We start from the raw sequence: 26,943 nt of genomic DNA on the forward strand, positions 1-26,943 counted from the left end.
GCCTAGTGCTCTCAATTTGAAAACCTTTTGTAGCTGGAATGCTGAACTGATTTGATACTTATGCACTGGTAAATACAAGAGTAAGCAATCAAAAGGGAAAATGGTTGTGTTTCAAGCAGAGCTCCTATTCTATGTAAAATCCTTTCCTTCCTTCAAGACCATGCTCAGGTGTTACTTCCTAAATAAAGATTTTCTTGATCCTCCTATCAAATGTCTCATCTCAGACCTCTCCTTTGTACTTACTATAATTTGTGTTATAATTATTTATGGACATTATCAAGTCCAGACAGTAAGTATTTATAAAGTTTACTTTGTGTCAGGGATTGTGGTAAACCCTGAGAATACAAATACAAGTGGAAAAAAAAAAAAGAAAAAAGGAAACTCAAAAAAAGAGAGAGGAAAGGGAAGGAATGAATGTGACTGGCCTGGCCATTTTCTTAAAATGGAAATTCTGGGAGACACTGGTGGATCAGAAGAGGATTTTTTTTTCCAGGATGAAAAGCTGCTGAGGTATGGTAGAGAAAGAAGTTCATAAATTCAGGAGCAAAGGCTAGAGAAGAATATTAGATTATAGTCGTAGAGCAGCACTATGTATTGGAGGACAATAAGGGAGTGCTGTATATAGAATGCTAGGCCTGGATTCAGAACATTTTTATGAGTTCAAATATGGCCTCAGCTGCCTACTAGCTGTGTGATTGTGGGCAAGTTACTTAGCTTCCTGTTTGCCTCAGTTTCCTTATCTGTAAAATAAACTAGAGAGGAAATGGCAAAACAGTCCATTATCTGCAAATAACACTCCAAATGTGGTTACAAAGAGTGAGGCATGGTTGAAAAATAACCTAATAATACCATCACTGTGTATTGGAACATGAACAGCACCTAAAGTGTTGGGTCTAAATCATGGCTCATTACATACTAGCTTTGTGATCAGGGAGAAGCCTTTTAACTTTTCTGAGTCTCAGTTTCTCATCTGCAAAATGGGAACAACACTTGTGTCATCCAATTCACAGATTTGTCATGAGACTTTTTGTCAAATTGTCATATAAAGTAATATCACTGTAAAAACCTTGGAGGCAGAAATTGTGTCTTCTTTCATCTTTGTACCACTAATGGTTACCACAATGCTGTACATATAATATGTGATTAATTAATATTTCTTGAATTAAATAGGAAGCCTTGTATTCACTCTAAAGTCTAACCTCAAATTATCTATAAACTCACTCCACAACCTTGTCAAAGTCAATCTTTTTTGTGTTTTATTTTCAAATATAGAAAGTCAGGATTATGCATTTTCTTTACATATAGGACTGCTTTCAGGATTGATAAAAATTAAACTTTATAAAATATTATTTCAAATGTAGTATATTAGAATTGTAAGGGGAAAAAAAATCATGCTATTTATAATGAGTCACATAATGTATTTCCGTAGCCAAGGACCTAATGAAGAGAAACTGGGAAATCAGAAATACAAGATCTCCCTAGCTTTGTTAACAGTCATTTTTATAGTAAAACCTGCATTGAACCTAATGTTATGCTGAATTGTGGTCCTTTGGTCAAATTCGGCAGCCTTTTTCCTGAGCTGACATCTTTTCATGAAGTAGAAATGGGGGTGGAGGTGGGATAGCAAGCAATTATTAATTAGAAAATTGAAAATATCATCTATAAGCATGTGGGCAAGTTCCTCAGAGCCCTCTGACTTTTAGAAGGGAAGAAAAAAAAAAAACCCTAGAAAGAAAAAAGGAAAGGCAAGCCAGAAAGGGACGATTTCTATATAGATTGAAAGGAGCAGGTTAAGAAGATTCTGGCAGAATTTTCTTTAAGTTTTGTGGGTGGCAGTAATAGTTATTCTTTCTCACATTTGTCATCAAGCAAATGGGCATTTGTTCAAAGCAGAAGTTCCCTGTTCTCTACCATTCACATTATCCCATTGTTGCTAGGAAATCCCACACTGGAGGACTTGGCAGATCTGTTGCTGCTGCTGTCAGGAAGATCATTTTCATGCCTTTGGAGGCAAGCCATCTAGCAATCTGCCCCACGGAATACACACCTGGGCATGGGAGTTCAAACTATCTCCTCACCAGACTGAGCAGAGAAATAAAGAAGAGGGGAAGAATACAAAAATTTATTGAAGTTCCTCCTATATTCTAAGTATTAGGTTAAGTGTTTTACAGATATCATTATATCTGATACATTACACACAATAACCCTGGGAGATAGGTGTTATTATTTTCTCTATTTTGCAGTTGACGAAACTGAGGCAGACAGAGATTAAGGGCATTGTCTGGGGACATGAGACTAATAAAGGTTTGAGGCTATATTTGAATTCAGGAACCAGAACTCTTATCTGTTGTGCTATCCAACTGTCCCTCCAAACCAGCCTGAACAAATTTGCCAAAGTGAGTTTCCTGAAGTATAGATCTGCTGATTTTTCTTGCTCAGCATGACGAATATGGAAATATGTTTAGAAGAATTGCATACGTTTAACCTATATCAGATTGCTTGCTGTCTTGGCTAAGAGAGAGAGAAAAGGAGAAAAATTTGAAACACAAGATTTTGCAAAAGTAAATGTTAAATTTATGTATTTGGAAAAATAAACTATTAAAAATTAAAATATAGATTTCACCATGTTGTCCCTTCCACTTTTACTTAAGAAATTCCACTGGATCTTTATTCTTTTCAGGATCAAATATAAGTTCTGTGTATGTTATTGAGACATTATCATAATTTAACCCTTTCTTTTCTTTATAGGCTTTTTATATTGAAGCAGTCAGATAGGCTCAATGGGTAGTCAGAAAGTCAGTCTTCAAAGCTGACCTCATATACTTACTATCTGTGTGATCCTGGACAAGTCACCTAATTTCTGCTTGTCTCAGCTTCCTCAACTGTAAAATAGATATAATAATAGTATCTATCTTTCTGTGTTGTTGTGCGGATCAAAATTGAAAATCATTTAATAAGCATTATTCTTATTGTTGTTATTACTCTTATTATTTTACTCTCTTCTACATATTCTATGATCTAGCAATTTTGGCCTAGTTGCATTTTTTGGATACTAGACTTTACAGCCTGGATCTGTTCTCTTAAATTAGCAAAATCCCGAACCTACCTTCAAGGAACTTACATAAACACAGAGGAGACAACATATGTATATTAGAAGATCCAAGACAAGTTGAGGGCAAAAGGAATATCCTTTATCTAGAATCAATGATAGGATTAATTTGATTATTGGTTGCAGAGCAGTAGATGAATGCAGTATAAATTACATGAGATGGCAAGGTTACAAGATGACCTGGGGCAATAGCTACATGGCACATGACTCATGCCTTTGTTTGGACTTCACTAGACAGACTAACTTGTTTAAGTGAATCTATGCTCCCTTACTCATCAATCAAGATCTTGGGACCCCAGGGTTCATAAGACTATTTTAAGATTTGGACCTGGAAGAGTATTTTAGAGATCTAATTCAGCCCCACAATTTTAAAGATAAAGAACTTGAATTCAGTTTCTCTGACTGCAAAATTTGCACAAGTGATTCCCAGTATACTCAATCAAGCTATGTGCAAACAAACAGTCCTGGGCTGGTGAAGCAGAAGTCAGGAGAGCCAAAGTGCACAAATTTTGTGCCATGGAAAGTGTATCAATATATAGTTTATCAAGAGGTTCTTCTAATCATCCTTCTTAGCTAAAAATAAATAAATAAATAAAGTCTATTCCCCACAGAATGTAGAGAAATCCAGATTCTAAGAGCCAGACAATCATAGAATTAATTTCCATCATCCCCCTCCTCTCAATCTTCATTCAAATGATCACATACTTCCCCTTAACTCTAGTCATCATATCATCTTTGAACCATAGATCTATATAAATTTTTAGAGTTGAAGAGAAACTTAGAGATCGTCCTTCTAGTCTAATCCCCACTCATACGTGATTTTTTAAAAAAAACTGATTATAAATCTGAAGTCAAGAGCACTTGTGATTTGTCCAAAGCTGTTTAGCAAGATAGCAACAGAATTGAACTCAGCTCTCCTGACTTCTGCTTCCTCAAGTGTCTCAGTGACCAGGAATTGTGTCAAAAAGATTTGGTATTTGATTTGGAATGAGTCATATACTATTTTGGTTATGAGAAATCCATTTTGAGGTACACTGAAGCAGGTTTTGGGAAATAGTCAATACAAGCTTTCCTTTGGATTGCAAAAAGTTTTCACCCCTTACTCCAACATTTATGATAATGAGAGCATACCCATTTGTCTCAAGCATCTATCTGATGTAGGGTTGAACATTCTATTAAACATTCTTTATTTCCTGATTGCCAAAATATATCCCTTCAAAACTATTTTGAAGGATTGCTCAATAAATCTTCAAGGTTTTTTTCTGGGCTTGAATTTCTGCAATCAAGTTTTCTCAATACCACCCTTCTCTCCCAGGATACACTGGAGTCAACAACAGCAACAACAATAACAACAACAATCCAGCTAGATGCCTCAACTCAAATTTTTGTTCCAAATTCTCACATTTTGTTTTACACACACACACACACACACACACACACACACACACTTACACACATCTACACACACACGTTTGTGTTTATAGATTTGTGTGTGTGCAACTAGCTATAATTTCTAGTCTTTGAACAGACTAAAGAAATATGCATAGACTGGGGTATTTGGTCATCAGTATCTTAGAATAGCATCTCACTCTGTGAGAAGAGTGGCTGAGAACCTGAGGCAATAGGAGGCTAATGGAGAGGACCACACAGAAAAGGCAGATCTCAGAGACCATTTAGTTTAAGCCCTCAATATATAGGTAGAGAATTGAGGTTCTGAGAGATGAGTTGGTTTATTTAAGGTCACACAGAGATTTTTCTAACTCCCAAGTTGGCTATCTACTATGTCATGCTCTTTTTCATATGTCTCTATTTGTATTCACATCCTTATGTTTGTATACACATACACATGTATATGCCATGGTAAAACATGAATATTCTCTATTGACTTTTTAATTTTAAGAGCTAAGAAAAAGAGGGTCTTTTACAATGTATATGGTCTTCCTTTGATTGGTTATAAAATTATAAAATCTGAGTGAAATTAGAGTAACTTTTTAATTTCATGCAGTTAATTTAGCTTTGAGAAAGCTAAAGCAGTCTTCTATTCTGTTCAATTTAAACAGGCTGAAAAATTAAGAAACATAATTTAGAGGATAAAGGCTCAGGATGAGGATTTATCAGGTTTATCTTGCTGCCAAGAGTATGTAGAATCAGCTAACCTTTGATGCTGAGAGGTCTCTAGCCTCCAGAGCCCTGGAGTCTAGGGCAGATGCTCTTTCTTTGGCTAGACCAGTTGGCATTTCTACACGTGTATGCATCTCAGCAAGTAATCTCCTCTAGAGAAGAATTTCTGAAAAGTTAAATTTTATCTGCTAAAAAAAAACAAACCTCATAAAATGAGTCTGTGAGTTTTAATTTCATCCATTTGGGGAAAAGAAGAATTAAGTGAAAGAAGTAAGTGAACTTGTGTGATGGACCTTGATCTCAGATTCTTTGATTGCTGAGACAACCAAAGAAGTTTTGTTGCCAAATACCCATATGCAAACTTTCAGACAAAGATACCACTGACTCTCAAATTAAACACCAAGCTCTTAGAGATCAGAGATAACACCTATTGATTTAGTTTAATATACTTCTTAGCACAGAACTATGTGTAAATGGAAGAACATAAAAATACAACTGGTGACTAGTTACATACAAATTATCATGACTGTTCCTCTCCTATTCAAGAAGCTACAGTGGTTCCCTATTGCCTTAAGAATAAGTCAAGTTCCTTTATATTATTATTATTTTTTGCATTTGGCCAATTGCATATTCGTTTGTATTTTCAAATTCTTCACAATTTGGTCCCTCTTGTCTTTCCAGTTTTATGTCACATTATTTCCCACAATTTACTCTATATTGCATTAAATTGGCCTACTTGCAAATTTTTTTATACATATTATTCTGTCTTCCATCTTTATGACATTGCTCAGAGTATCTCTCCTCGAGACTTGGAATAGCTCAAAAGGTTGGCCTGGCAACTCATATTTTCCTAGTGAAGACCAACCACAAGGAAAGACAGAAACAGAAATACTGAGGGAAAATGACCTAAAAAGATCAGATTGCCACAGCCACATTGTTCTACAATGAAAAAGTCTGCTCTTCTGACTTATATTTTCCCTTTTCTCTGCTTTCCTTTTAATTTTGTGTCATAATGCTCTAACTAGAGTATGGTGAATTATTCACCTATTTAAAAAGTTCTATTTTTCCATGACTACAGATAGCCTAATTTTGACATGAAGACTGACATTCTTGGGGCTATTGGGAGCAGCCAATATTTCCTACAAGTCAACTGCTCTGTCCTCTTAAAATATCATTTTATCTAATTCTGAACCTCTTTGAATGGACCTAAACTGTGATGAATATTTTAAATTTAAAATTACAAAGGAGAAAAAAATCACAAAGTGAATACTTTAAGTTTTATCAAAATTATAAACAAGGAGAGAAAAAAAATTTCAAAGTAATGCTATCCCATCTCTGAATTTTTATTTACAGTAAATTATTGTTGCTTCAACAAACATTGTAAAAGCTGTTATCTGTTAATTTCTTGTTACGCTAAAGTTTTAAGTTAGTTATATTTGTAACTCTAACTGTGAGTACTCAGGGCCCTCACTAATAAATGTTGCTGCCAGGAAGACACAGAGCATAAGATTGAATTGGTGGAATTGTTGAGCAGGTGACAAATGATGATTAAAAAAGTAAGACTGCTGTACCAAGAAATATGATTTGTTAACTTGTTTTTGACAAGTGCAGTTTAGCTTTAATTGTACGTGATAACAATTCAGAAGAGACGTGGAAATGTAGGAAGATATATTTTGCAAAGGTGATCTAAAACTACCTCAAGACAGTGTACTTTTCTCAAGTCTTTGCTGAGAAATGAGGTGTGACACTGCCAACTTTCCATGCTGCAAATGGTAATGTTTGTAGATTAACAGAGGGAGAATGAACCTCCGTCTCAGATTCCATTGTACCGTCTGCTTGACTGACACAGGGATTTGCTTAATCACCACCGATAATTGTGTACCTACTACTTTTCAATTTACAGAAAGCAACTTGATACTTTTGCATTTTCTGTAGCAAGAAACAGGCTCATGGCCTGTGTTCATTTATATTCTTCAGCTCCATTTTGGGTGTAGTCCAGGGTCCTTTGCCACCAATTATGTATGCATGGCTTGTTCCAAACCAAGACAAGTGCCAGGATCCACCTTGTTTTGTTGCTTCTTGTTGATTTGCAATATTATGAGCCTTCTCAGCTACCTACTGGAAATGTGGTTAGCATTGCATAAATATTTAGGAAAACCTTAAAAAAAATCAAAAGGCAACCCTATAGCAAGCCTTTATTCTTACCCTAGAGAAATTGCATCTCCTTCTACCCCCATTTCCAATACATTCATAATAGGAAATTGAGAGAAAAATTCTCTTTTGACTGTTTGATATCAAAAGCTCCATAAACATTTCAGTAGAATTGCTATTTAATCTCAGATGCTTTTCTGCTGCTTTAGATATAATCTCCTATTTTCCTTTTCTAATCCAAGTAGGCCTAATTATTTCTACATAATGTAAAAATTTGCATATAAATTATAGATGAGAAAGGAGGATACCCACAGAAAGCAATTGTATATATAGACGGACTTCCTTTCTCTCCCCCCCTCCTTCCCCACCTCCCATTCTATTAGTTTAAGTTTCAGGTGATACAATCTTTCTTTAAACTTCTCCCAGGATTACTTTGCATTATTCCTTATTTGCTCTTTGCAAAGCCTCTGCCGATGAAAGGTTATTTACTATAGTCCCTGCACTTGCAAAAACTTAATAGGAAAAAAATACTTGTAAGCAGCACAGTGATATCTGTCACAGTTGCAATAATTTGGTTTCAAAAAGCTGTCTGATCCCCTTTCTTTTCCAGGGAAGATGCCCTGCAGATGTGGAAATTGCATGTGTACAACTCAAACGGACAGAAAATGACCCCTGGACAGTGAAAAGGGAAGAATTGCAACATATGCTTTGAATAACAAGTTATAATCCAAATGCCCAGCAATGAGGAAGATATCTCCCCTAAGAGTTTTTCCTTAAACTACCAAGGAAGAGTGAATTTTTGACTTGCTTGGGGATTTTACATAGTTTTGTTTTTGTTTTTTAATGTTTCTTACCACCTAAGCAGTCATTGACATAACTAGAAATACAGTTTCCACAAAGAAGCTGTCAGGAAGAACTCATTTATTCTTTTTGTTGAAGGATAAGTTAACCCACAAGACAAAGCTAAATGTAAGTATAGAGTCTGAAAGAACAAGATTAGATTGAAATGGGAATTGTAAGTCAAGGCAATATTTAAGTTAGATTTTCTAATCTTATTCAAGTAAAAGTTAATATGAATCTACCATCAATAGGTAGTATGACACACTGGCAAGTACCCTTACTTTGGAGATCAAGAACACAGTTCAAATCCTACATCAAAATGTTCATTGCTAGTTATGTTTCCCTGGACCTTAGTTTACTGTTTACAAAACAGTAAAGGGTTTTGATTAAATAACCTTTAAATGTACTAGCATTTAAAAGTAAATGTACTTGTTAATGGGGAAGACACAAAAGAGATGAAAAATAATCCTTATTCTCAAGAATTTTCCATTATATTTTGGCATTCATAATGATGAAAACAATTTTTTTGTTTTTAAACACAATTGTGCTTTCAAGAGAAGAGGGAGAGCCCAGTGAGAGGTTTTTATTCTACCAGTGTAAGGTAGTACCTACTTTATAAGATACTGTCTCAGAGAATTGCCTAGGACATGAAGAGGTTATGTGTGTCAGAGGTAGTATTTGTGAGTTCAAGGTACCCTCATTTCTAACTCTACAACAATGCCTGTATAAAGGAAATACCTGGGGAGGTGTGAGGATCAAAATTAATGGGATCTTTCAGGATGATCAGATTTATGGGGTCACTATCAGAAGTTCAAAGGAACATAGTTATGTAGTTGGATAGGTTATTGTCGGCTCTGGTAGAGCACATTAATCTTTAAAACTGATGTTCTTGTTTACTTTTGAGATTCAAGGCTCTGGGAAAGTTGCCTAACCCTTTTTGAGCCTCAATTCAGTTATCTCATCTGCAAAATGGGAATCCATCATCCTTACAGTACTTTCCTTTTAGAGTCATTGTCCATTTAGTGTTTTAGAAGTTTGAGATATTGTTTTTCTTTTTATAGCTCTGTGAGAGTTGGTCTTGTGATAGTCATGTAAAGTAGGAGTAACCAGCTTGGAGCCTTAGTACTTGCTTTCAGGTATCATTGCAATAGAAACACTGTCTCTTCTGATTATGAGTCTGATAGGGCCCATTAGACTGTTGCAAATAGTACTGATGGCGGCCACTTCAGCCATCCTGTCATTTAAAGTACTTTTCAAGGGGAGGCCATTTGTCTTCTTCTTTGTCTTTTCCCCCTTCAGAAGGTGGCCCCACTCCCCATACTCTCTGGGTACTGACAGGAAATAGTCCGAGAGTTCCTCCTTGTTCTAGAGCATACTGACTTCATGAAGTACAATAGTTTGGCATTGTCTTTTTCTTTCTTTCTTTCTTTCTTTCTTTCTTTCTTTCTTTCTTTCTTTCTTTCTTTCTTTCTTTCTTTCTTTCTTTCTTTCTTTCTTTCTTTCTTTTTCTAGAGCATACTGACTTCATGAAGTACAATAGTCTAGCATTGTTTCTTTTTTTCTTTCTTGCTTGCTTGCTTGCTGAGGCAATTGGGGTTAAGTGATTTGCCCAGTGTTAAGTATCTGAGGTCAGATTTGAACTCAGGTTCTTCTGACTTCAGGACTGGTGCCCCCTGCCTTTTTCAAAGAATGGAAAACTTCTCTTCTAGTGTGACTACCAAGACTAATTACTATTATTAATTGTCATATCAGGGAGCTTTGTGATGGGCACTTGAAGAGCAACCTGCTACCTAATAGAAACCAGACTTCTTCCTTCACTCAAAAACCTGGTATTATAACCTCACTGGTTCATTGCTCAATTTCCACCAGGTGTAGGACATGGATTATCAGAGAGATGTTAATATCCCAATCTCTGCTGGAAGCATCCCAGAATCGCATTCTACTTCTTGGCAACTCTAGTAGATATCTTCCTGGTATAAGATATTATCTGTCCTACCTATATTACCCAAGGTCTTCTGGGTATTGCTATCTGCCCTACTTCTTTCCCTGAAAAAGTATTATCTGTCTTTTCTATTATAAACATGAATCTTCTTTTATAATTTCCTCTTGTCCCACCCAATTAGAATACGAGCTTTTTGAGGACAGGGGCTTTATTTATGTTCCCTACACTTAGCACAGCCCTTTGCTCAGAGTAAGCTTAAATGTATTTCTATCCTATAATGTTATCTTTCTCTGTAACTAACTTGGGGGTGGGGATGAGGAAGGAGGATCACTTTCTTTACTTTCCATTACATAATCTAGGTGATGTAGTATATAGAGTACTGAGCCTGGACTCAGGAAGACATCTTCCACAGTTCAAATCTGGCCTCAGACATTTACTAGCTGTGTGACCCTGGGCAAGATTTCTAACACTGTTTATTTTAGGTTTTTCATCTATGACTTGGAGAAGGAAATAGTATCTTTGCCAAGAAAACCCCAAATAGGGTCATGAGAAATTGGACACAATTGAACAACAGAAACAACAATACAAGGTATTGGAATAAGTTATGAAAATTAAGAATACATATACATGCATTCAGGAAGTATCAAAAACCTAACCCATCAATATATGTTGCATTATTTAAAAAAAAGAAGCAGAGATATCTCTTTATAACTATTTTCCAGTTTGTCCACTTCATAGAATGACAATGATTTGCTAGTCCAAGGATTTTTGGATTCTGGTCTAATTCTGTCCTTAACTAACTAACTACATTACTTTTTGACAATTTAGATTGTTTCTTTTAGGCCTCAGAGCACAGAGGGTTATTGGATAAAGTGACTTGCCCAGAGTATTAGATTGGATAATTTTTAAGTACTTTTCCAATTGCAAAAATCTATAATTCTAGGGTGATGTATATCTATAGTGAGGAGGAATCTAGTTGGTGTTTGAGAGTACAGAGTACTCATTCTCGAATCAGGAAGTTATGAATTCAAATAGGAACTCAGACACTCCCTATCTATGTGATTCTGGCTAAGTCACTAGGCAAGAACTATTTGCCTTAGTTCCTCATCCATAATAGGAAAGACACTAGAGAAGAAAATAGGAGAACACTTTAATATCTTTGTTGAGAAAATCTCAAAAACAAGTCCATGGACTTAAGAAGAGTTACATGATTGAACAACAACAATATCTATACCTCAAATTCATGCTTTCAAATTTCCTTGAGTATAGATGGGGCTTTCTTCTCCAGAGAGATAGTCTATCTCTCTAAAATCTGTTGAACTGTTTCTAGTGATCCTTAGTTCACTTCCATGAGGCATTAGAATAACTTGTGGAAATTAAGAATACATATACATGTATGTATGGCATATCAAACAATCTGACCCATCAATATAAGTTGTATTATTTAATTAAAAAAAGTTTGTTGCAGATTTAGTCAAAGTGGCACTATGATGCAGATTACAGAATGAAATTAGTTAAGAACAACCTCAGATGATAAATGCTATTGTCCTTGACTACTGGAAGAGATTTTTTAAAAAAGCTTCTAGAATCCCTAATCAGCCTGGTCCTGACCAAGAGTAATTTTCCTGGTCTTGTGAGCAGCTCTTGGGTAAGTCCAACTTGAATATCACTGAATGAATGGCAGACAGCAAAGGTCTCTGCAAAAGAGAAAATGGCACAGAGAATTTGAAGGGAGATCAAATGAGATGACAGGCTAAGAAAGTATTATATTGAGAGGAGAAGGGAGTGGGGAGCAGTAAATTGAAATGTATGGATGAACAAAGAAAGCCAATATCTTTAATGAAGAAAGTGCTCTGGGAAGAAAAATTGGAAAGATTGGTAGTGTAAGAAATTGTTAAACTCACAAAGAAAAGGGCAAGAATTAGATAGGGTTAAGAGGAGAGAATGGAGACTTCAGATGCTAGAAAAAATGAAAATGGAGAAGGCAAGGTAAAGAGGAGAGAGATGTTAGAAATTCAACTTTTGAATCAGGCCATACAGGATATGGAGAAGACCGAATCCCTGAAACCAGTATCAATTACTGTGCTTTGTGTAGAAGAGAAAGAAAAGGCACTCTCAGCCTGTCTATAATGTGTAAATTGCTTTTAGTCACTCTCCCTAGGAAAGCAAGATAGTGTCAGTTTGGAAGTTGTTAGCTTGCCAATTCTATTGTCAACTAACCAGGACATTTGGGCATGGATGTGCTGAAATTCCATTTTGGAGTTTTCAGACATAAATTCCATCCAGAGACAGACCTCTGTCTGAAAGAGAGGGGTATGATGCATTTTGTGAATCTTCTTTAAATATCTTTAAAAACTTGTTTTCTTGGACAATCTTAAGGAAAAGTTTTTAACTGACTTGTTTATCTAAGTGCGTAGGGACAAGTGAAATAGTGATACCACATCCAGTAGCTAACAGCAATTATTTCTTTTTTTTTTTTTTTTTAATTTAATAGCCTTTTATTTACAGGATATATGCATGGGTAACTTTACAGCATTAACAATTGCCAAACCTCTTGTTCCAATTTTTCACCTCTTACCCCCCGCCCCCTCCCCCAGATGGCAGGATGACCAGTAGATGTTAAGTACATTAAAATATAAATTAGATACACAATAAGTATACATGACCAAAACGTTATTTTGCTGTACAAAAAGAATCAGACTCTAACAGCAATTATTTCAAAAGCTAAAAGGCTAAAAGCCATATGCAGGGATATATTGCTTTAATTAACATTTATTAAGCTCTTTTTGTGTACTTATTGCTGTTTTGATGGGAAAGATACAAGGATGAATAAGGCTGATTTTTCTCCCCAAGAAGCTAATAATGTTGTGGGAGAGAAAACATGTACATACACACACACACACAAATCATTAAATAAAATATCATGGTATAGCATTGGACTTTGAGAAAGAAGATTTGGATTCAGATTCAAATTTTGTCTCTCACACTTATTGGCTACGTGATCATGGCTAGATCACTGAGAGTTTTTGAAATTTTATTTTCTTGTCAATAAATTAGGATTAATAATTGTTATAAAAGTTACCTTAAGATGTCTTGTTAGACCTGAATGTACAGAAATGTGTGGTAAATGTTTTGTGAACTCTAAAGTGCTATAAAAATACCACATTGTGTTATTAGGTGAAAAACACACAAAATTTCAGTTCAGAGGTTGAGGGTGAGGAGACCATTTTTCAGTCAGGGATTTAGCAGGGAAAATGTCAAAACAGAGGAAATGAAAGTTGGACCCAGTAGTATTCCAGGTGAAGGGAACACCAAAGTCTAGAATATGGAAGATTTTCACTGAATAGAGAATAGAACAATTTGATTATGGTGTAGGTACATGAAGGGAAGTAGTGGAGGATAATGAAATCAGCACATGGGAAGTCTTTCATTTCACAGGATAAAATGTAGAATGACTTAAATTAGCAATATGTAGCTTGTGAAGATTTTTCTACTTGCTAATGATGTGCAGAGGTGCACTTCAGGTAATGACTCTTAATGGTGTCTAGGATGGATTGGGGAAAGGAGAAAAGGAAGTCAAAGTGACTAATTTTAGAGACTATTTCTAATAGTCTATAAATGGGATGATAAAAGTCTAAATGAAGGTACTCTCAGTGTGTATAAAGAAGACAGATTTAAAAGATTATTTCATAGGTAAAAGTCTTAGAAACTGGGTTTGATACAAGAGAGAAGGAAGAAACCAAAGATTACAAGAATGTTTCAAGCATGCTTGATTGGGAGATTTCTGATGCCATGATGAAAATAAGGAATTCAGGCTAAGAAGTATATTTGGGTTGTGCTTTCAGAGGTGGAGCCAAGATTGTAGAGTAAAGCCAGGAAGCTGTTCAAACTTTCCCAGTATCCCTTGAGGAATATCCCTTGGAGCAGTAAAGTCAGGAAGCTGATTGAACTCTTCTAATTTTCCTCAAAAACCACATGAAATCAAGTCTTTGAACAGAGTCTGGTGGAATGAAACCATTCTCCAACTCAAGATGGATTGGAAAACCTTCAAGAAAGATGAGTATTATTGGAGTGAAAAGGGTGTTCAGCCCAGCTGAGACAGACTTTGGGAAAGTCAGTGAGAGGGTTTTAATCATAGCAAATCAGCAATTAAGATCTTTAGTCCTGGCTCAATAAAAGAACAATCAATGGGACAGTCTCCAGTACCAGCTCAGAAGCAAACTCTGGGAAACCAGCCTGTTTCCTGGAAAGAGCAGCCAAGATACTCCCTATAAACACAAGGAACCCCTATGCTCAAAGCCAAGGATCAGACCCATACGGGATGGTTGGAACAGCACCTCTTTTGCCCCAGGGACTAAGCTACTATGATAGCCAACTCAGACAAGGACAAAATGTCCACTGAGAAAATTTCAAAGAGTGATAGGAATTGGTCTCAAGCCCAAAGAGGCTTGGAAGTGCTCATAAAAGACTTTAAAAGCAAATAAGAGAGGTAGAAGATGAAGATGAGAAAAAAAAAGGAGAGGTATACAAGAGAACTTGGAAAAGGAAGGAAAAAAAAATCTACTGAAGAAAACACCTTCAAAAATAGAATTAACCAAATGGAAAGCTAACTTTAAAAAAAATCACACATTAAAAATTAGAATGGGGCAAATGGAAGCTAAAGATTCTATGAGACAACAAGGATTAAATAAAATAAAAGAATGAAAAAATGGAAGTAAATATGAAATATCTCATTGATAAACAGCCAGCCTGGAAAAAAGATGTAGAAGAGACAATTTTAAAGTTATTGGCCCAACTGAAGACCATTCCAAAAATAGAGCCTGTTTAGGATTCTTCAAGAGATCATCAAGGAAAACTTCCCTGATATTCTAGAAATAGAGGGGGAAATAGTCATTGAAAGAATCCATCAGTCACTTTCAGAAAAAAGGAAAACTCCAAAGAACATTGTTGTGAAACTCCAAAACTGCAGTCTCAAGGAAACAATACTGAAGTTGAGAGACAAAAAGGCAGCTTCTACAATAAAGTATCAAAAAACATGGTTTTTTTTTAATAGCTTTTTATTTACAAGTTATATGCATGGGTAATTTTACAGCATTGACAACTGCCAAACCTTTTGTTCCAATTTTTCCCCTCCTTCCCCCATCCCCTCCCCCACGATGGCAGGTTGACCAATACATGTTAAGTATGTTAAAGTATAAATTAAATACAACATAAGCATACATGTCCTAACAGTTATTTTGCAGTACATAAAGAATCGGAGTTTGAAATAGTGTATAATTAGCCTGTGAAGGAAATAAAAAATGCAGGCAGACAAAAATAGAGGTATTGGGAATTCTATGTAGTGGTTCATAGTCATTTCCCAGAGTTCTTTCATTGGGTGTAGCTGGTTCAGTTCATTACTGCTCTATTGGAACTGATTTGGTTCATCTCATTGTTGAAGAGGGCCACGTCCGTCAGAATTGATCATCATATAGTATTGTTGTTGAAGTATATAATGATCTGGTCCTGCTAATTTCACTCAGCATCAGTTCATGTAAGTCTCTCCAGGCCTTTCTGAAATCCTCCTTCTGGTCATTTCTTACCAAACAATAATTAGAATATCTTATTACAGAAAGCAAAGGGCCTGGGGTTATAACCAAGAATTAACTACCTAGTGAGACTCAGCACCATCTTTCAGGGGACAATGGATCTTTAATGAAGAGCCTTTCAACCATTTCTATTGAAAAAAATAGAACTAAACAGAAAATTTAATCTACAAACAAGATTCAAGTATAGAAAGGTAAATGAGGAAAACATGTATTATTTAAAGGTTAAACTATTTAAATCTTTAGATGAGAAAATGATATGTGTAACTCTTAAGAACTGTATTTGTTTCTGTGTAGACAGAGTGGGATTGAGGGTGTGGTATGGACTCTGATGTGATATCAAAGCAAAAAAGACATTAAGAGGTGGGAAAAGGTCTGTACTAGAAGAGGAAAGGGAAAGGTAATGGGACAAATTAGATCACATGAAAATGTACAAAAGACCTATGACAATGGAGGGAAAGAAGGGAAAAGAAAAGGTAAGAGCTTGATGGAAGAGAGGGTAGAAACACTAGGAAAAAAAGGTAAGAGAAAGGGGTGATATGATAGAAGATAAGGTAGCAGGCGAGGTGGGTTAAAAAAATGCTATTAAGAGAAGGGGGAAGGATGATAGGAGATAAAGTAGTGGGTGGGGTGGGTAAAAAACAAAACACTACTAAGGAGAGGGTGGAATGAGAACAAAAGTACATACAGGGGAGAAAATTAGATGGAGATAAATACAAAGTTAGTAATCATAAGTGTGAATGTAAATGGGATGAACTCTCCTAAAAAACCTAAACAAATAGCAGAGTGGATTAAAAAACACAATCCTATAATATGTTGTTTATAAGAAACACATATAACACAGAGAGAGTAAAGGTAAAAGGCTGAAACAGAATTTATTATACTCCAGTTGAAATAAAAAAAAAAAAAAGCAGGGGTAGCAATCCTGATCTCAGATAAGGCAAAAGTAAAAGCAGATCTAATTAAAGAGATAAGGAAGGAAAGTACATCTTGATAAAGGGTACCATAAACAATGCATAGGCACTAAGTGCTAGGGTAGCCAAATTCCTAGAGAAAATTTTAAGTCAGTTACAAGAAGAAATAGACAGCAAACCAATATTACTGGGGGGCCTCAACATACCCCTCTCAGAATCAGACAAATCTAATCATAAAATAAAAAGGAAAGAAATGAAGGAGGTTAGTAGAATTCTAGAAAACTTGGATATGATAGACCTCTGGAGAAAACTGAGTAGGGACAGAAAGGAATACACCTTTTTTTTTTTTTTTTTTTTTTGGCAATACATGGCACCTACAAAAATTGACCATGTATTAGGATATAAAAACCTCACAATCAAATGCAGAAAGACAGAAATAGTATGTTTCCTTTTCAGACCACAAAGCAATAAAATATATTCAATAAAGGGGCGGGGAAAGATGAAGTATAAACCTTTGGAAATTAAATGATCTAATGCTAAAGAATGAGTGGGTCAAACAACAAATCACAGAAACAATCCATAATTTCACCCAAGAGAAGGACAATAATGAGACAACATACCAAAACCTATGAAATGCAGCCAAAACATTTATTAGGAAAAATGTTATATCTCTAAATAGCTATGTGAATAAAATAGAGAAAAAGGCCAATGAAATGAGCATGCAACTAAAAGAGCTAGAAAAAAACAAATTAAACCCCCCCCCCCCAATTAAACAACAAATTAGAAATTAGGAAACAACAGAGATTAATAAAAATTGAAACTAAGAAAACTATTTAACTAATTAATTGAACTAAGAATTGGTTTTATGAAAAAATTAAAAAAAATTAACTTTGGTGAATTTGATTAGAAAAAGGAAAGAAAAGACCCAATCACTGCCATCAAAAAAGAAAAGGGTAAACTTACAATGAAAAAGAAATTAAAAAATAATTAACAGATATTCTCCTCAACTATATGGCAGCAAGTCTGATAATCTAACCAAAATGGATGGATATTTACAAAAATATAAATTGCCCAGAGTAACAGAAGAGGAAACAAATTATTTAAATATTCCCATTTTATTATTCCCATTATTTTTATTATATCCCATTTAAATATCCCCAAAAGTAATACACTATTACCAAATGGGATTTATACCAGGAATGCAGGTCAAGTTCAATATTAGGAAAAGTATCACCATAATTGACCATATCAATAACAAAATCAATATAATTCATATGATAATCTCAATAGCTGTAGAAAAAGCTTTTGACAAAAAACAAAACAGTACCCATTCCTCTTAAAAACACTACAGAGCATAGTGATAAAGTGAGCTTCCCTTAAAATAATAAATATCTATTTAAACCAATAACAAGCATTATTTCTAATGGTTAGAAGCTGGATGCATTCCCATTAAGATCAAGGGTGAAACAAGAATGCTCATTATCACTACTGTGATTCAGCATTGTATTAGAAATACAAATTTAGCTATTAGAAAAGAAAAAGAAATTAAAGGGATTAGAATAGGCAATGAGGAAATTAAACTATCACTCTTTGCAGATGATATACTTAAAGAAGCCTAGAAAATAATCCTCAAACCTGGAAAACCAAAAATGGAAACAATTCACAGCTTTAGCAAAGTTGCAGGATATAAAATAAATCCACACAAATCATCAACATTTCTTTTTATTACTTAAAAAATTCCATTGGCAAGAGATAGAAAGAGAAGTTCCTTTTAAAATAACTGTAGACAAAATAAAATATTTGAATGTCTACCTGCCAAGATAAACCCAAGAACTATATGAATACAATTACAAAGCACTTCTCACACAAATAAAGTCAGATCTAAACAATTGGAAAAATATCAATTGCTCATGGGAAACCAGAGCTAATATAATAAAAATGACAATTCTGCCTAAATGTAAGTATTTGTTCAATGCCATACCAATCAAACTGTCAAAAATTATTTTATAGAACTAGAAAAAATGACAAAAATTGTCTGGATGACAAAAGGTCAAGAGTTAATGAAAAAAAATACAAAGTATTGTGGCTTAGTATTACTGAACCGAAAACTATTATAAAATCAGTCATCAAAATCATTTGGTGTTAAGAAAAAGGAAAGAAAAAGCCCAATCACTGGCATCAAAAATGGAAAGGGTAAACTTACAATGAAAAAGAAATTTAAAAATAATTAAGAGGTATTTTGCCCAACTGTATCGCAACAAGTATGACAATCTAACCAAAATGGATGGATATTCACAAAAATATAAATTGCCCAGATTAACAGAAGAGGAAACAAATTACTTAAATATTCCCATAAGAGTGGTGGATCAGGGGAATAGATAAGATACATTAAGAATAATAATCAAGGCTTATAATAATCCAGTATTTGATAAACCCCTAAGCTCTAGCTTCAGGATAAGAACTCACTATTTGACAAAAATTGCTAGGAAAATTGGAAAATGATGTTAGAAACTCTCCACAGACATATATCTCATATTCAATACTAAAAATAAGGTCATAATGGATATATTAATTGAGCATAAAGGATACCATAAACAAATTAGGAGAGCAAGGGATAATTTACCTATCAGATCTTTAGAGAAGGGAGGAATTTATGACCAAAGAAGATTTAGAGAACATTATGAAAGGCAAAATAGACAACTTTGATTATACTAAATTAAAAAGTTTTTGCACAAATAAAACCAACACAAGCAAGATTAAAAGGGATGTACAAAGTTGGGAAAATCTTTATAGTCAATGTTTCTGATAAAGGTCTCATTTCTAAAATATATAAAGAACTGTGTCAAATTTCTAAGAACACAAGTCATTCTCCAAATGATGTAGTCAAAGGATATGAACAATTTTCAGATAATGGAATTGAAGCCATCTATAATCATATGAAAAAATCCTCTAAATCACTATTGATGAGAGAAATGCAAATTAAAACAGCTGTGAGGTGACATCTCAGAGCTCTCAGATAGGCTAACATAATAGGAAAATATAATGATAAATGTTGGAGGAGATGTAGGGAAACTGGGACACTAATGCATTGTTGGGGGAGTGGTGAAGTGATCCAACTGGAGATCAATCTGGAATCCAAACAGCTATAAAACTGTGCATATCCTTTGACCCAGAAGTGCCACTACTGGCTCTATATCCCAAGAAAATCATAAAGGAGGGGGAAATACATGTGCAAAAATGTTTGTAGCAGTTCTTTTGGTGCTGGAAAATAATTGGAAAATGAGTAGACACCCATCTATTAGGGAATGGCAGAATAAGTAATATTGTTGTTCTATAAAAATATGGTGAACAAACTCATTTTAGAAAGACGTGGAAAGATTTACATGAATTGATGCTGAATGATTCAAGCAAAACCAGTAATACATTGCAATCAATAACAGCAAGAATGTGTGAGGATCAACTATGAAAGACTTGGTTCTTCTCAGTGGTTCAGTGATCTAAAGCAAACCTAAACACTGGACAGAAAATACCATCTGCATCCAGAAAAAGAATTATGGAGATTGAATGTAAATCCACAAATGCTATGTTCACTTCTTTTTTCTGTTTTTTTTTCTCTTCCATGATTTTCCTTTATGCTCTAATTTTTCTCTCCTAACATGATGCACAAAGTAATGTGTATTAAAAATAAATAAATTTTTAAAAAGAATAAAAATAATTGTATAATAGAAGTATATTTGGTTAGAAAGATGATGCACTTGTTTTGAACATATCAATGGAAAATCTAGATGAAGATTCTCAGCAGGGATTTGGAAATACACTTTAGCAAAGATTTAGTAATCATCTGCATAGTTGTATAATTTAATCCACTAGAATAGTCCAATAAATATTGAATTGATTTGAAATCATTAAAAAAAATCATCAAAGAGTGTAAGGACAGAAAAGAAAAGTAATAAGGGCAGAATTTTGAGCAGTGTCAATATTTTTGTGGGGAAGGAGATAGAACTAGTGTAGGAGATAAATACGACAGAGAATTAAGATAAGTAGGAATGATACAAAAGTCACAATTGAAGAGGATTTTGAAAATGGACAAAAGTGTCAAATAGTGCCAAAAGATCAAGGAGGTTGAAGACTGAAGGAAAGGCCACAGTAATTTGATGATTTAGGAATTCATTAGTGACCTTTGAAAAGATAGCTGCAATAAAGTGGTAAGGGTAGAAACTAGATTACAATAATAGCTGACATTTGTAGTTCTTTACAAAGTACTTTATATAGATTACCTCATTTGATCCTCCCATCAACTATATTAAGTAGGTGCTACTGATATTGCTATCCACATCTTCTAAAAAAGAAGCCTGAAACTCAGAGAGTTAAAACAATTTGCACATGATCACACAGCTAGCACATGCCAGAAGTGAAACCTGAATTGTATCTCTTTTGCCTTCCAGTCCTTCTCTTCATTCCTTTTTTCCATAAGACCGTGTGAAATGTCATGGCAATGGGGTTGAGGAGAATGGGGGATGGGAAAATAAAGGTAGCAAAAGCAGACTGTTTATAAAAAATAAGAAAAAGTTTATAATAAAGGGTAAAATACCATCTTCAGGAGATTGTAAGAACAAGGGATCATTTTTTAGTGTGGGCAGATAACCATGTCATTTAATTTAAAGTTTCTTTCTTTTCTTCCTCCATTCTTTCTTTCCTCCTTCCCTCCCTCCATTCCTTTCTCCCTTCCTTCCTTCCTTCTTTCCTTTTCCTTTCTTTATTGTCTCCCCCTTTCCTTCTCCTCTGCCTTTCTTCCTTCTATGGAGAACAAGAAAGAGAAAGCTGAAAAAAATATATATAAAGGGATTTCTGAATAGCATTCTGACATTGACTAATGTACACATCCTAGAAAATGTGTTTTCTTCCTGACACCTTAGGAATTTTTAAAAAAGGAATGCTAAAATAGTTCTTAGGCAAACCTCACTATACTTGAAGATTCTCTCACAAATGTATAGCTGTTAAATTTGTGGCTTTGTTATGGCTGCTGGAAATGTTACTGGTGGTAGTTCAAACTCACAATCCATTTCATTCATTCCTGTGTAGTAGCAAGAACAATTTCCAAAGAGCCTTTCAAAGGCAATTACTTGAAAAGCTATGGCTACACTTACTTCATGAAGCAAAGAACTGAGAAAATTATCCAGATAATTCACTTTTTTGAGGCAGAAAGTATATTTAACAAAAAAGAAGGGTATAAATTATCCAGATAATTACTTCAATTCACCACTGTTCATTGTATACATGTATTAGAGACATTCCAGGAATAGACCAAAATTGAACTGGTGACCTAAAGGCAGCTGTCTTTACAACCCATTACTTATCTTTTGGGCCATCTAGTCTCAGTACATTAGTTTTCTGTTATGGCAGAATTTTTGAGCTCTCATTCTGCCTGACCTATCCATTCTTCCCCAGAGGAGGAGGAGGACAACAGAGCTGAATGTCTGTATAAGTGGATGGGTGGGGATAGAAAGGGGCTGAGTGGTGTTCTAGAAATGGCAAGAAGGTCCTTTACTGTGACAAGTCTCACTGCATAAAAATGATTTGTGTGCACATGATAGCTTTCTTTCTAGCCTTCTTCTGACACTTGGGAGTTTACTTCATCATAGTTACTCATGTACCTTAGCAGAGAAATTACAAATGAAGCAGAGAAGAAATAAGTGAGAGCATCTCTGAGTTTGACAAGCCGAAGCAAAGTTAAAACAACTATGACTATTGCTTGTGTGACAGTTCTTGAAGCTGCCATCTGAGGCTTCCAGGGCTTTTGTCAATGAGGTGTTTTAGCAGAAAAACAACAGAATTTTAGTTTCATGACAAAAGAAAATACTTTGTGCTTTTGTACATTTGTGCTTTTATCTCTTTCAGGCTAACATAAGTCTGCTCTTTAGGACAGCATCAATGACTAAAAATAAACAAGTGAACATCTAATTTCTTTATGCATGTGACATCAGATACTAAGGCATGTTAAAATATATTTATTTTCCATATCATTAATTAACTGAAACCTGTTTTTTTTTTCCTTACTTGGTAATTAGGAAAGCATATCAATTCATAAAATGAAGGGCATTATCATGAATAGGTCTAGACCAATTTGTTAAACCCAATACTCATGTAGTATACAAGGATAATTGTGGATAATTAGTTATTCTAATCCAAAGTGTTGAACTTTAACCTTTAAAAATATCAACTATAGATGAATTTCTAATTTGTATGAAAGAGAATGCATTCCCAAGATTTCAAGGATTAAAACAACATTTATTTATCACCTATTACGAGCCAAGCACTATGTTAGGATATAGACATCCCTGCTCTCAAATATTTTGGATTAATAAAGGGAGACAGCACTTCTGGTGGAGAATTCGTCAAGGAAGTAAGTTTTAGTCTGGTGAGTTACAGGGATGACGAGGAGCATAAGACAATTGCTTGGCATGCTCTTTCAGTAGGAAGGGCAATTTTATTTAAATAATTCTTCCAGAGGAATAATGAGAGGTTGTATGTTTGCATGCATGTGTGTGTGTGTGTGTGTGTGTGTGTGTATGTGTTTGTGTGTATGTGTGTGTGTTTAGGGTAGAAAGGGAAGGGAAATAGAATATAAGAATACAAGAATCTAATGAATAAGCATAAATGAGGAGAGATATTCTGGGGGGGAAAGCAAAATCTTACTCTGTGACTTGAATTCCATTCCCAGTTAAAGTACAAAATACAATTATATGTATATATATATATATATATATATATATATATTATTAATATATTACATATAAAGTTATATACAATATGTTAACATTATATAAATTTTATATGTATATATAATTATATATATGCAAACCCCACCAATTTATACATTTTAAATAACATTTTTGATGATAACAAAAGTAAAAATGAAAGTCAAGAATTATTCAGCAAATTGACTAATGCAGATATTTTAGACCTCCAAATAGTTCTTATAGTTAGAATTACTGATTTATGTATCTTAAAGTAATAGAAAAGTTAGTAGTACATCTTTTCCATTTACCTTGCATAGATTCAATATCTTTGTCTTTAAAAGTCTTCTTAATTTTTTTGCATGTGTCAAAGACATTTTTTGGCATTCTGGTAAAAAACTGTGGACTTTTTCTCATAATAATGCATAAAAACAAAATAGATAGGACTACCAAGGAAATAAATTATATTGAACTAAAGTAATAAAATATTAAAAAAAAATAAGTTTAAGGATGTCCGGTTGAGAGCTTCTGCTTTAAAATAAATCATATGCAATAATTTTAAAGGACTTTATAGTTATTGAGTTCTGCATAATTGTGTTCTCTCCCCAAGAACAAAGTAAGCTTCTTTCCCAATTTACTTGGGCAGAAGGTTCATAAGTTGGAATAGTTTTTGAGAACAAGGACTATTGTTACAAATACTAAAGTGATTCAAAATTTGTTTTTAACTCCCCTTCACAGAAAATAACTCCTGAAATCTTTTACATTTGGCAAATAGGGTGAATTGAATCTGACTGGTTTGTTGTAGCTTTTGCCTGAGAAAAGCAATGGTTTTTACATAAGGACTACCTAGGGTGCGGATTTTCAAGGAAATTTCTAGTTAAAAACAAAAAAATATAAATTGATCAAAATTATTATAAATGAAATTGCAATTTTTGGCATTAATACTCAAAATACATTTAGATTCCTGCAAAAAGTGTAGGATTTAAACTTTATATATCTCAGTTGAGAACTGAAGAGATTCAGGAATCAAAATCAAAGTACATGAATGGCCATTCACAAAATATGGCTAGGGGGAAACAGAAGAAGTGAAAGAGAGGGAGAGAGAGAAAAGAAAAGGGGAAGATATCCATTGTTAGAAAGAGAGGTATTAGACTAGGTGATAATAATAACTAACATTTATATAGAGCTTTAAGGTTTGCAAAGGACTTTATGTATGCTATTTCATTTAATTATCATAATGACCTCACAACATAGGTGCTATTTTTATTTCCATTTAACAGAGGAGGAAATTGAGGGACAGAAATGTTAAGTGATTTGCCCAGAATCACATGGCAAATATATGTCTTAAATGTGTACTTAGTTAAGTAGAACTCTGGTTATTCTGACTCCAAATCCAACCCTCTGTCTGCTTGCACCATTAAACCTGAGCAGAGGATTTGTAATCAGATGGTATGCATTAGAAGAGGAGCATTATTGCCATCTGCTTTTATCTAACTAGATAGATGTTGATGAGATGTTAATATCTCCAAAGCTGTGTTTCCTCCTTAATAGAATCTGACAAAGTTTGCCTTCCTTCTCAATGAGGAATCTAGAATCTCTTTCAAGGTCAGATGTAGAATTACATTCCATGCAGTTTACATCATGAGCCATAACACACTCATAGATTTTATTTTGAAGTTAGTCCCTTTTAATGTCCAAACAGTTTTGAATTGAGAATGTCCTTTCTAGCTAACATCAACAAATCATCTCTAAAATCCTGTCACAAACCCCATGATGAACTCTCCTCCAAGACTTACTGTTAGAAAAGTAATTTTCACTGTATGTCTGTTATTGGATTATAAGATCTAGATTCAAATACTACCTCTTCTGTCTATTATCTTTTAGACTTTTAGGTTGTCATTCAAGCTATTTGGTCTTTATGTCTTCATCTTTGAAATAAAAGGATTGGACTAGTTCAGGAAAGAGACACATAATTGTAAATTTTTCCTATGCAGATATATACAAGGGAAGATAACAAAAATTTACAAAATCTACAAAAGAATCTACAAAATCATAATCAGAAAAATCAATCTACAAAAAGTCTATTTCAAAGTATACATTTTCAGAAAGTCTCCTAACCGTTTTCTTTTGTATTTAAGATAGTGCTCAGGATCTGATAACTGCTCAGTAAATATTTTTGGCTAACTAATATGTTTTAAGACTCTCTTTGGATTCATTTAGAATCCTTCATGTCAAATTGTTACATATGAAAAGATGTAACTTAATAAAAGAAATATCATAGATTTCTACACCAGGTCGCTTTTTTTGAGGGATGAGGTGACAATGCAGCTATCCTTCACTCCTATTTTTAATGAAGCTGGAATCTTAGCCAACAATGATCAAGATGAGTGGAAGCTCTAAGATATTAAGGCAGTAATGAAGAGACAAACACTTAGAGAGCATTTGTCTCATGCAAGGTCATTGTTCATTAATATTGCTGAGAGAGCTTATTAACCACACAGAAAATTCGCTTCAACTTATCAAGCTACATGATACTTAAAGTCACTACCTGAATAAAGAATAAGATGAGCACTTTGGGCTCACAGAGCTAAAAATATTACTGTAAACACCAAACCTAATTGATTCTGAAGATGGAATTTGTTTTCACTTTCGCTTTCTCTTCCACCAAGGGCCCCTTGTCTGGCTACTGAACTGCCACTTCTTCTAAATGTAAGCTTAAAAAAACCCAGATGTTATTGATATTGCTTTTATGATCATAAAAATCATTTTCTCATCTACCTTCCCCAAATTAAGCATTCCCTTTTAACAAATAATGAAAACCAAATATGCCTGATAACAGTGACTATATCTGATGATATATATCTATATATCTATATATCTATATATATATATATGAAACATTCTGTCCAATTTTCCCATACCTTCTGCAACTCTGCTTATCTATTTCTGGATCCAATATTAGTTTTCTGTAATTCTGAAATTTTATTTTAGTGATTCTTTTATTTTTAATATAGTTGCCAATTGTATATTTTCTTCTTTTAGTTCTAATTATTTTACTCCATGTTAGTTCAAAAAAATTTCCCCATGTCTCTTTGAATTCATCATATTTGTCATTTCTTACTATAAAATAATTTTATTGCATTAATATATTGTAGTCTTTATTGCCATTTCCAAACTGATTCCACTTCTTCGTTGACATTAAAAATAATTAGTGATTTTTTAAAAAGGAATTGACACCTCTGCAAAAGAAGGTCTCTCTAGACACACATTCACAATATCAGAGATAATCATTGTTTTTTGTGAATTGTCTCCCCACAGAGCAAGAATGAATGTTTTTCCAGTGTCCAATGAATCCCAAAGAGCTGCCATATGTATTTAGAGATCTGAACATCTAGATTTTAAACTTTTCTAGAACATTCAGGTATAGAACCTCCCAAACATTGTGATTTCATGGTGCCATGACAAGAGATTCAATTGTCTGACCAGATGTTGGTATAATATCCAGGTTCCACAGACATACAACAATGAGATCAATATAATGACT

The sequence above is a fragment of the Sarcophilus harrisii genome, chromosome 3, assembly GCF_902635505.1.
Source record: "Sarcophilus harrisii chromosome 3, mSarHar1.11, whole genome shotgun sequence".
Taxonomy (NCBI): domain Eukaryota; kingdom Metazoa; phylum Chordata; class Mammalia; order Dasyuromorphia; family Dasyuridae; genus Sarcophilus; species Sarcophilus harrisii.